The sequence below is a fragment of the Brassica rapa genome, chromosome A08 (genome assembly GCF_000309985.2).
Source record: "Brassica rapa cultivar Chiifu-401-42 chromosome A08, CAAS_Brap_v3.01, whole genome shotgun sequence".
Taxonomy (NCBI): Eukaryota; Viridiplantae; Streptophyta; class Magnoliopsida; order Brassicales; family Brassicaceae; genus Brassica; species Brassica rapa.
This window is the reverse complement of record NC_024802.2, coordinates 3,827,053-3,839,639: the sequence shown is the minus strand read 5'-3', so window position 1 is coordinate 3,839,639 and position 12,587 is coordinate 3,827,053. Positions and strand designations below refer to the sequence as shown.

Below are 12,587 nucleotides of genomic sequence, written 5' to 3'. Positions count from 1 at the left end.
GCAAAACGAAAATTCATGCAAATACTATGTCTAAATAGTGTTAACAATCTAAAACTTATTTTGGCTATGATATATGGTACGCACAGGCCGTCATGTGCCTAGTTGGGACTTGGGAGTAACCTAGTAAAACTCAACCATTTATTGTAAATAGATCTAAGAAAAATCAAAATCTGGAAAATGTATGTAGGTAGATCAAACTAAATGATGAATAAATTGACATCACCACTGATAACTCATGGAGAGGAGTAGGAGAGTCTTCGGAAAAGAAGAAAAAAAAACCTTTAACTTCCAAAAAATCGTCTGCATGAGATGTAGATGATGAATTGAAGAATAATAAGAAGGCAAATCAAAGATGGAAATATTCAGTGTCTGCACAATATTCAGTGTCTTGCAGGGATGATTCACCTTAGGCCTCGATTGGTATAGCTGATGATAAAACATTAGCAGTATGCTGCAGAAGCGGTATGTTTTCATTAAAATTTTTTAATAAACTGATTGGTAGAGCAGAAGCAATATACAATTTTAAAATGACCACAAAAGTTAATATATAATATATTTATTTTGAAATAATATATATTAATAATATATTTGTTACTAAAAATAATAAATCTTATTTAATTATATAAATTAAATTTTAAATGTGAACTAGTACTAACTTAAAAAATGTAAAATTTATTTAAAAATATAAAATTTATTCAAAACAAATAAATTATATATAATTATATATAAATTATCATTATTTATTTATGGGAAATTGCCACAAATAGCACATTCATACTACTACTTTTCATGTTTACACTAACCACTTTTACCCTCACTTTTAATGAAGGGTAAAAGACAATTATACCTTTAGGGTTAACTAATCTAGACTTAGGGTTTAGAGTTGTGGGGTGGGGTAGGGTTTTTGGAATGTGAAATTTAGGATTCTAATAAATATATAAATAAATACTTATAAAATATATTAAAAATTTGAAAAATAGTTTCGAACATAATTTTCATTCTTCAAAAAGAAATTTGATAAAAAATAAAAAATAAATTCGAAAAAACTAATTTCAGAAAAAAAAATTTATAAAAAATTTCGAATTTGAAAAAGTATAATTCGAAAACGTAAAAAAACTTTTTTTTTTATTTTTTATTTATTTTTTATCTTTTATTTTTATTTTTTATTTTTTATATAAATAATGATTTATTATATATATAAATAACAAAGCCATAAGAGTCTTTTGCCACTTAATGAAGAATGTATTTTTGAAATGTCTTCTTAGTGGTGGTAAAAATGAAAAGTGGTACCATGAAAGCGGTAAACATGTAATTTCCCCTTTATTTATTAGTAGAACAGTAAATGATTCATATATAATATTATCATAAAAATTAATATATGATATATAATATACTTATTTATAAATAATATAGATATTTTTATTTTATAATATGTAATATATAAATATATATTATGTTTTGTTATTAAAAATAATGAATTATATGTGTAATTAGTTAAATTAAATTATATTTTAAGTGTGAAATATTGTTGTTCTTTTAAAAAAGTTAAAAATATTTAATTGCAACTTTTATTTTAAAAAATAAATTTTGTTTTTTATTACTAGCATAATTTTTTATAATATTAAATAAAAAAGAATTAATTATATATAATTTTTTAAAAATTTTATATATTTTAACTGCAAATGCTCTACCAAAAGCTCTAAATGAGAGCATTCAGCAAAGAGCATTTGGAGAGCATTAGCATCTTGTAAATGCTTTTCTAAATGCTTCTGTGATAAATGTTGATTGGATAGTGACGAGCATAATGCTTATGCTAATGCTCTACCAATCAAGACCTTAGTTGTATTAATCCTCATTAACTATAATTTTTGTTTAGGAAGTGTAGATGGATTCTTCCACAAAGCCCATAAAATAGTGGACACGGCTAGTCAAGCCGGCCCAAGATATCAGTTTAGCTAAACGGCCCCGACCGAACACACAGGCTCGGTTTCAGACTAATTTATTCGGCTCTACGAAGTAAGCACACCAGCTCGGCTTAAAAGCCGATTGCTCGGCCTAGTTGCTCGGGCCGAGCAGGATCTAAGGTACGCGAGAGGAGGGTTCGTTTATTTAAGGAGGAGAGGACGGACAGGAGAGGAAATCCCGAACTTTACACACACTTGGCGGCTAGAAACTAAGGTTTTATTCGTTGTATTTTCGTCGACTTGTACTGTTCGGGCCAGCTCTCCGAGCTCCAGCTTAATTTTCTGTTTACTCTTTTTGACTTGTAACCGATATACATCCCGGTCTAATAAAACGTCTTCGAACTAATCCACCATCGGGTAGGAGTTAAGACCGAACTCAGATTTAATAGGAAGAATGAAGTTAAAGAAGTAAAGGATTCAATTTCAGTTTAGGAAAAACAAAACGAAAGAACCAAAAGATTCACAAAGCAAAATAAACAACACTTAGAAAAGATAACAATACTATATCATGATGGAACATGGCGCAAATAAACTCATGTACCTTTTATCTTCATGGTGTTGTGCCTCAAGCCATTTGATTCGTGAGGGGTCATTCACCCCATGTAAAATATATGGACATATAAGGAAAGGGTTATAACGTAATTAGTTATTCTTAATACCCTAGCTCTGGAAGTTGTATATAGTTTATCTAATGAATCTAGTCCGTTAACCTATAAAATATTCATGAGGTTGGAAGCGGCATGTGCTGTGTTGTGAAATTTGTGAGAGAAAATTCAGATCCTAACTTTAAAGAGGAAAACAAATATTCAGGAAAATACTGTCTAGCGATAACTCGCAGAATGAATTTATTAATTTCGTTATATTTAAGATGTTAAGACATTAGGTCTGTTTATTTTGGATTGTTTTTTTTTTTGAGTTTTAATATCCAATTATATAACTAAATTCTAAATTCATATTTATTTTTGTTTGTTCCATTAAAATGGTTGAGGTTTTTTGGTTTTTTGGTGATAAACCAACACAAAAAAAAAACTAATTAGTATTTGTTTGGTTTCATGTTATCAAAATTTAAGACAATTCTGATGTCAACCAATCGTTTCATATTATAATTTCTAAATGCATTAATAGTAAAATCAAATCTAGATAATTGTTTAAGAAAAAACAGAAGAAAATTATAAAGAATTAAAAAATAATAATATTCTATATTACGTTTGAATTAGATACCTCACTTGAGGTGAATATAGGTATTCACTTCAATGTGCATATGTATATGTATGTAAACGTTTTAAAAAGTGTTTCATAAATATATAAAGATACCGTTAGTTAATATTGAAAGAAAGGTTTGTTCAATATAACAAATGGAAGATAAAATTATTAAATAAAATCTATTAAAAATAAAATAGACTTAGTGGGAGTAATTGGTTGTTGTATTTTAATAGGTTTGAAAATCCGAACTAAATCTAGTGTTATTGGTTTTATGATTTTCAATTCTTTATTAAAATCATGTGTTATTAGTTTAATGATTCATAAATTCTATATCAAATCAAGTGTTATTCAATCATACGGATTTACTAATAAATTTGATTTTATAATGGATTTGAATAAATTTGTTTGGATTTTTTTTGTTCAAAATACAAAGACTCAAATTCGTGGATAAACCTTCGGATTTGTAAATACTAATCCGAAAAAATTTAAAAATCTGCATATTTTACTTGCATTTATAAATGCTACATGGATTTCTAAATCAATCAAAATATATAAACCAATAACACCTCTTTTCATTACCAATTTTTTTTATATAATGAAAATCAAATTGTATACATAAACAATCAAAATTAAAACATATACAAAATGGGCCTGCTGAATTTTATTCTTACATAGTTTTATACCTTGGCCCAATCAGATTTTAACATTCATACATTATGGTTCAACATATATTTTACAATTGGACCTGCATAAAATCAAAGAAAACATAAGATTTTAAAACATGTTTGGACATTAGGGGCCATAACCAAATAGTGATGTACTGCGTAAATCTAAAAAAACGACTGAAAGCGTATAGGATTTCGTACTCACCGCGATAGACCACATAACTTTGCAATATTCGATCTGTTCAGTCGATCCTTTCGAATCAATCACCACAAGTTGTTTATATTTCCATATTTTACTTCATTCCATCATTTGTTCGGAGAAGAGGGTTACAAAATTTGATCCCATCAGTCGATCCAATCCAATCCATCACCGATTGTTCTTCACTCGATCTTTTCAACTTCATCACCAAAATTTCTCCGAAAAACCTTGATTGGAGTGATTAGTCAAGAGCAGTTTCCGAAATCCGAGATTGAATAAATTTCTAAGGTTTCGGGTTTAGGGAATGAAGAAAATAAATGGGAGAAGCGAGTCTTATATGAGTTTACTATAGCGAGCATTCAATTCACATTGTATCTCTGAAAAATCCCGAATTGAATGGCACATATTTTTAACTTGGCAATCACTACTCAATATATATATTGCCATAACCTAAAAATGTGAAACATATGCCATTTAGTATCATTAACAAACATTGCCAAACACTCAAGACAATTAAATAGTGTCCAAACCTACACGCACAAGGTTTAATTCGGTATGCGTACAATTGCTTGATATCGGTTTAATACTCTTAACCATATATTATAACTTTTGTCTACAACAATTGCTCTTTTTTGTTCTCTTCAAAACGAAAACTTACGTGCATAAATACACAAGGTCATAAAGAATAGCAATATGTATAACATTAACATAAACTTGCGTTAACGATCATACGCTATGACACAAACATTGTCTTCTTTGTCAGCTGTATAGAAAGAAATTCTCAGTTCTTACATGCATGTGAGACTGTCTTTAAAAGACTGTGTACGGTTTTCTCGATTAGTATTATAAGAAATGTCAGTTATTGATGTAAAGTGTCTATGCAAAAACGTTAGTCTATCTTCTATAGACTGCTTGCCAATGTGATACTGTAGTAAAAACAGTTTCGTGTGTGTCGTTTTATTTTACCATGATAGCTCTTTCTTTGCCATAGTAAAAAACGATATCAAGTGCATAAAGAACTCCTTGCCAGTAGATTAAGATATTCTATGCAACATTGATAGATGGGGTAGCTTCCCTAGTCATGAACTTCTTATCTTGTTGCGTATTAACTTCTCAGCTTGTTATTATATGGTTTATTAGCAAAGCGTGGGTTACATAGTTTGATTCTTTTGCTTGACAGGATGCAAAGAACTTCGATGCACCAAGGATAGATTTATAAAATTGGCTTTGCATCAACATCTTCTTTTCGCTATTCCATTGTTTGCGTCTTCACTATTAGCAGTCGACAAAGCAAGTTTTCTTTTCTAGATTCTATCACCATCGACTTCGGTATCGTTATGAACATTTATGCTTTTCAAAACTTGGTTTGTATAGAAAAAAAATAGCTTGGCATCACGTCTATGAGTCATAAAACGAGCTTGTGTTTAGTCTAAGAAAAATAAGAAATTTTTAGTATACATTTTCTGAAAAGTTCTATTAGACACGTCAACATCCGTATTTTCAAAGTAATGTAAAACTGCCATGTGTCCAATGTAGTGTGAAAGTATTAAATGACAATACTTCTTTTTTAATATATAGAGGATAATTCTTTACTAATCGTGCAACAGTGTTTACAATCCCTTAAGACCTATCGTTATGGTGTGTCAAAAAATCCAATACACAAAGGAAAATAACATCGATAACATTTCTTTTATCAAAGATATATGGTACCATGGCATATCCCTTAAGATAGGTCTTTTATCCCTTAAGACCTATCGTTATGGTATCATGTCTCTTGAGTTGGGAGTAACCTTATAAAACTCAACGATCGGTTGTAAATAAATGGAAGAAGAAAACTAAGATACTGAAAGATGGAGTGTAGATAAATCAACAGAAGAATAAATTAACATTTTCATTGGTAAAGCATGGAATTAGGAGTTTTTAAAACCAAAGAGAATGACATTCAATTTACAAAAAATCTTTTGCCTGAGATTCAGATGAAGAATAAAAAGGTAAATCTGAGATGAAATAGTTACTATCTTGCAATGTTGACGGGTCTTGGGAATCAGAGTAGTAGTTATACAAATATTCATTTTTTTACGAAAATCACCATGATAATAGTTTTTGAATATAATTTTAAGCAAAAAACACTACACAAAGGTTTTTTCTATTACCCAATAATTGGACCCACAATTCAAATTTAACTTAGTTCACCAATTCCGATTTCTGAATATTTATTGTACTTTTTTTTTTAAAAATAGTTAGCTATATACGTTAGTAGATAACTCAATTCGTTAGAATTCCTTTTAGAAGATTGTTAAATTATCATATTCAAATATATTGAGAGAATAATTGGTGATTTCAGACGGTAAATATTTTTTCTTAGAGATGACTAGGTTAAATCCATTCTAGACTGAGTTTCTTTTTTCTTTTCTTTTTTGACAGCAAACATTCATAGACTCATGTAGACTCTGTAAACCAAGACGACAACTCGACATCCATGTGTACGACGAAAGATGGCTGGTTCCGAGCACTGCATGCCAAACGATCCGCCTTTATGTTTTCTGTCCTAGGTACATGAACGATATCTGAGTTGGTGAAGCTTCTTCTTAAAAGCATAATGTCTTCCAGGTAGCTTTCAAATGCTGATCATTCCTCTGGTTCTGAAACCATCTTCACCAATTGAGAACAATCTGTTGCAAACATCACCCGAAATTGTCTTAAATTCTTCATACATTCCATTGCCCAAATTAATGTCTCCATCTCCGTATAAAGAGGACATGCCCTTACATTCCTTGCCCCTAATAACCCGTCAAACTCTGGTAGTGTGCTGAACCAGCCTTACCCTGAAAATAAGTCTTTATCTTTCCAGGAACCGTCTATAAAACACCATCTTCCTGTAGTCCCAGAATTAGGTCTTATCTGACCCGCTTGTACCAACCTGGTATCATTAATAACCCTTACCTCAGTCCAAAGTCTTGATTCCAATTCTGCTAAGTTGAGTGTTTCCTTCAGATCAATATCAAGATTACAAAAAACTTTTTTATTCCGGCCCTTCCAGATGTACCATCATATCCATGCAAACTGATGGTTTTCCATTTTTGGATTAACTCTCCAAAATAGATGGTCCATGTTAGCAAAAAGAGAACCCATAGGAAAGAGATTTGGATTCGATGGAATCTTAGATAGTGCCCACACTTGATGTACATTTAAAGAACACATGATTTATTGATTCCTCCGAATCTCCACACCTTGCACAACATGTATCTCCTTGTATTCCTCTTGCTTTTAGATTTTTTGTTACCGCTATACAACATGTCACCAGCTGCCATAAGAAATGCTGTAACTTTTGCGGACACTTCACTTTCCAGCAAAATGCCTTACGTATGTCCACATTTGGTCCATAAAATTCTGGTGGTTTTTCCTTATCAGGATATATCCTTTTTATCTGATACCCTGATTGTACCGTGTATTTCATGTTATTAGTGAAATGCCATCCATTCCTATCTTCCATCTGATTCCTACTCAAACGAATACTTTCCATCATTTTTGCATCTTGGGGTTCCACCAGTGTCCTAATGGCCTGTAAATTTCATGTTCGGGATTCATGATTAATGAGAGAATCCACTGTGAATTCCGGGTAATTATTATGAAAGTTTTTGTTAGCTGGTCTCGGGCGAGTGGATGGGATCCAATGATCATTTCATACTGAAATAGATGATCATGTTCCAACCCTTTTGATTAGTCCATTACAAACCAGAGATCAAACAGAGATAATACTCCTCTAGCCATATGATGGGGAATATGAGCGAATCGGTTCCAGGAGTGAAGCATTCCTGAAGTACCGTCCTTTGAAAATTTTAGAGAAGAGAGTATTAGGCTTTTCAATCAGCCGCCACAAATACTTTCCAAGCATCACCGTATTAAAATCAGTCAAATCCTTGAATCCTAGTCCACCATTATCCTTATGTACACATAATTTATCCCATGACTTCCAATGCATACCCTTTGTACTTCCTCCTGGACTCCACCTAAACTGAGCTAGTGCACTAGTTAGTTTCTTAACAGTAGCTTTCGGTAACCTATACACCGACATCACATGGTTTGGCAGGGCCGTGATCACCGATTTAATAATCCCCTCTTTTCCCCCCTTGGTGAAAAAACGAAATGTCCAACCATTCACCCTATTACTCAGACGATCTTGTACAAAACCAAACACAAGTGTCTTTGATCCTCCTAAACTCTCTGGCAATCCTAAATAATAACCCATTCCGCCTAGGTTTTGAATTCCCAAAATATCTCGCAGCTTTTGTCGGCTGGATTCATCAATCTTATGTCCAAATTGACTTGAAGATTTCTGAAAATTAATTTGTTGCCCTGAAATAGCCTCGTAATCCTTAAGTATCCTTAGAATAGTTTTACACTCCTCTTTGTTTGCCTTACAAAAGAACATACTGTCATCTGCAAATAACAAATGAGAAATTGCTGGACACACTCTTGCTACCTTCATACCGGTTTATTGTTTCACCCATTGTGTCTTTTTATATTTGTAATTAAAGCTTCAGTACACATGACAAATAAATAAGGAAATAATAGATCCCCTTGACGTAGTCCCCGCTTTGGTATTATAAGGCCTCGTGGTTGCCCATTAAGGAGTACCCTATATTGAATTGAAGATATACACTCTCGCATTAATTTAATCCAATGAGTATCAAATCCCATTTTGTGAAGTAGAGCCTCAATAAAATTCCACTCTATCCGATCATATGCCTTACTTATATCCGTTTTAATTGCCATAAACTTATTTTGACAAGATTTGTCGTTCACAAACCATGAAACATTTCTTGCGCAATAAGAATATCATCCGTGATTAACCTTTCTGCCACAAAAGCCGATTGTGTTTCTGAAATTAGACGGGGGAGACAAATTTTCAATCTTTGACACAAAACTTTCGAGATAATCTTATAACTAACGTTACAAAGACTTATCGGCCTTAATTCTGTCATCTTTGTAGGTCTCTACACTTTTGGGATCATACAAATATTAGTTATGTTTAACTGTGGATCCATATCTCCTGTGACCAAAAAATTATTCACCAACTCAACCACATCCCTTTTAATGACATTTCAGGAGTGCTGAAAAAGAGAGCTGTCATTCCATCCGGGCCTGGCGCTTTCTCCGGATGCATCATGAATAAAGCTTGTCGGACCTCTTCCTCCGATGCTGATTGCAGTAACATTTGATTCATCTGGGAGAAATTGAAGATCCTATCTCCTCCAAAAAACTATCAAACTCCGTTGGGTTAGTAGAACTAAGCAAACCATCAAAATAATCTACCGCCACCTTCTCAACACCGTTCTCATATGTGACCCAATTACCTGCTTCGTCGTGGAGACCCACTATTTTATTTCGGATCCAACGTTGCTTTGTCAAAGCGTGATAAACTTAGTATTAAGGTCTCCAGATGAATACCACATATTTCTACTCTTCTGATGTCAATATTCCTCTTCATCCTTATAGGCCTCTTGTAATTTCCTGAAAATCTCAATAATATCCTCTTGTGATCTATTGTTATCTGTTTGTACTTCCTCCAATGCTTGTTGGAGATTCTGAATTTTATCCTTCCCATATGGTTGATTATACTTCCGTCATGATGGTATTTCATGACGACAAGTCGACAACTATTGATTTTTGAAACTAAATCCTCTGATTGACCACCCTGATTCTCCGTCCATCCCAAAACTATTGATTCCATCAGTCCCTCTTGGCATATCCTTCTTTTATCATCCTTTTGGTGAAAATCATATAATAATCAATAATAACATTTTTGCAGGGTTAAAATGGCTAAATTACTTTAAAAGATCTCTCTATGACCATCTTCAAAGCCTTGGAATTTTTTTTTTGAATGCTTGAAAGTTCGGGACCGAATCCTGTAATCCCCCAGACCCAAAACTACAATATATAATATTAGTTTCGTCCCTGCGGTCATTTGAACTGAGAACCTCAATAACCAGAATCATTTCCAGTTTAGCTAATGACCTCTTGTATAAAAGGTTATTGAAGTGAAAATTTAATAGATAAGGGGTTTAATCCATATTTTTTCTCTCATCTACGTATCACTGATATCTTGCATATTTGCATTGTTTTATCCATTCATCCATGAGCATTTTCATCATATAGATTAGGATTCAGACATGTTTAGGTTGCATTTTGCATACATGAGTCTCTATTAGGTACTGGAGTACCACATGAGGTTATTTGGAGCTCAAAAGAGGTGAAAAGAGTGATCTTTGGACGAGCACAGCCGGAGCGACCTCTCGGAGCGACGGCATGAGGTCGCTGTGCACCACATCCCGGAGCGACTCATCCAGAGCGACTGCACAAGGTCGCTCGCGTTTTCACGTCTGGAGACACACATTTACACCTCGGAGCGACCTTCCAGAGCGACGTGCTGAAGTCGCTCCCGAAGCTCAGAGCGACCATACCAGAGCGACAGGGAGAAGTCGCTCGCGTTTTCATCACCCGGAGACGCGAGAACGAGCCCGAAGCGACCTCTCGCAGCGACACAGCGAGGTCGCTCCCGAAGCCTGGAGCGACTTGTCGGAGCGACGGGCTGAGGTCGCTCCGTGTTTTGTTTATGCTCGAACTTGTGATTTCTCAAGGGCATTTTGGTCATTTCATTATGCACGTTTTTATTTTCTAAACCTATGTTTTATTACTCTGTAAGCCACCAGGAGGCATATCATATCTTTGTTCTTAGAAAAACCACCAAAAACCTTTGGAAAGGGATCTCTTTGAATGAATTGATCAGTTTATTATTGAGAATTCTGTGTTCTTATCTATTTCCTGTGTTTCTCTACATGATTAATCTGAAATCCAATATGGGTTTAAGAGGAATCATGGAGATTAGTGAGTAATCACCTTTTGAATTCATGGGTTAGGGAGATTAAGGGTGATTAGGTTAGTTCTAGGATGTTTTAGTGTAGATCATTCTTGTTCCTTGCTAGTAGAGTATTCATAATGCATCTTCTGAGTTGGCCACTCAAAAGTTGATCAATAGACATTTCCCACCCAAAAGGTGTTTGATGAAATGCCTGAGACAACTCTCCTAGGCTTTTAGTATACTTTGCCAAAGACATTTGTTGTTAAAGATGCTAAGATAGCTAATAGACTTGTTAGTAATGATTGCTTTCATATTATTCAACCAAAGACATTTGATGTTTGAGATATGTTAGCAAATGAGCATTCATCTAGACATAGAGCTTGCTTAGAATTGTGTCTAGGCTTAAGGTTGATAGTTTGATTGATCATTTGCCATCCTTAGTTCGATACTTGATCACCCAAGGTCTAATCCCTATGCCCATGAGTTCTCTTTTCCCTTAGTCAAGAAAGTATTATTCTGTTATTGCTTTCTAGTATTAGTAGTAGTTTAAAGCTCATCTAAATCATTGGTTGCACTTAGATTAAGTGAGTACTTGCATTCTCAGTGCTTTGATATCCCTCAGAACTGGTTCGACAATCATTTATACTACAACATTTGTCTTAGGAGCCTTGAAAACTCCTAACATCAAATTGGCGCCGTTGCCAAATTCTGAGTAGATTTGAACATTGAGATTTAGTCACTTGCTTGAGACTAAGTCATTTTTATTTTCTTTTGTTACTGATTCTCTTTCTTCACCTCCCTTTAATCTACAGGTGTATGAACTTGAGGAGCAGGGGTCCATCAAACCTAGTTCCAATAGTTGCAGACATCAGAGCTTTAGAGAGAGAGTGTGCTAGAAATAGAAGAGAAGAAGAGCAACAGGCTCACTTGCAGAGATTGAGTACTGATATGGGAGACATACCTCACAACCAACAGCGACCAGCTCGACCCATTGGCACTTACGACCGCCCCAACATTCATGGTCATAGATTGGGAATCCGAGCACCCGCTGTGGCAGCCAACAACTTTGAGATCAAATCAAGACTCCTCAACGTGATCGAGAACAACAAGTATCATGGCTTGGCTCTAGAGGATCCATTTGATCACTTGGACAGGTTCGACAGCTACTGTGGGTTGTCAAAAACCAATGGTGTGTCCGAAGATGCCTTAAAGCTCAAGCTATTCCCTTTCTCTTTGGGGGATAAGGCACGTCAGTGGGAGAAGTCTCTACCCAGTGACTCCATCACTACTTGGGATGACTGCAAGAAAGCATTCTTGGAGAAGTTCTTCTCTACTTCAAGAACTGCTAAGCTGAGAAACGAGATTTCCAGCTTTCAACAGAAGAACTTGGAAGGCTTCAGTGAAGCCTGGGAGAGATTCAAGGGCTACCAAGCTCAATGCCCACACCATGGCTTTTCTAAGGAGAGCTTGCTGAGCACATTCTACCGTGGTGCTCTTCCTAAGTACAGAGCCAGACTGGATACAGCTAGCAATGGGTTCTTCTTGGGGAGAACTGAGGAGGATGCAGAAGAGCTGGTTGACAACATGGTAAAGAGTGATGCAGTCTACAGTGGAGACCACGACAGAGGCAGTAGAACAGATGATAAGCAGACGAGGAAAGATATCAAAGCTTTGGAAGACAAGATCGACCTACT

General features: G+C 34.5%; 1 non-coding gene across 1 annotated transcript; it reads right to left on the bottom strand.

The window, feature by feature from the left end:
• Positions 1-12,240: 12,240 nt before the first annotated feature.
• On the bottom strand, positions 12,241-12,347 carry LOC117127621. Its single transcript, XR_004450641.1, has one exon. It is a non-coding gene; the product is annotated as a small nucleolar RNA R71 (small nucleolar RNA).
• Between the last annotated feature and the right edge of the window lie 240 nt (positions 12,348-12,587).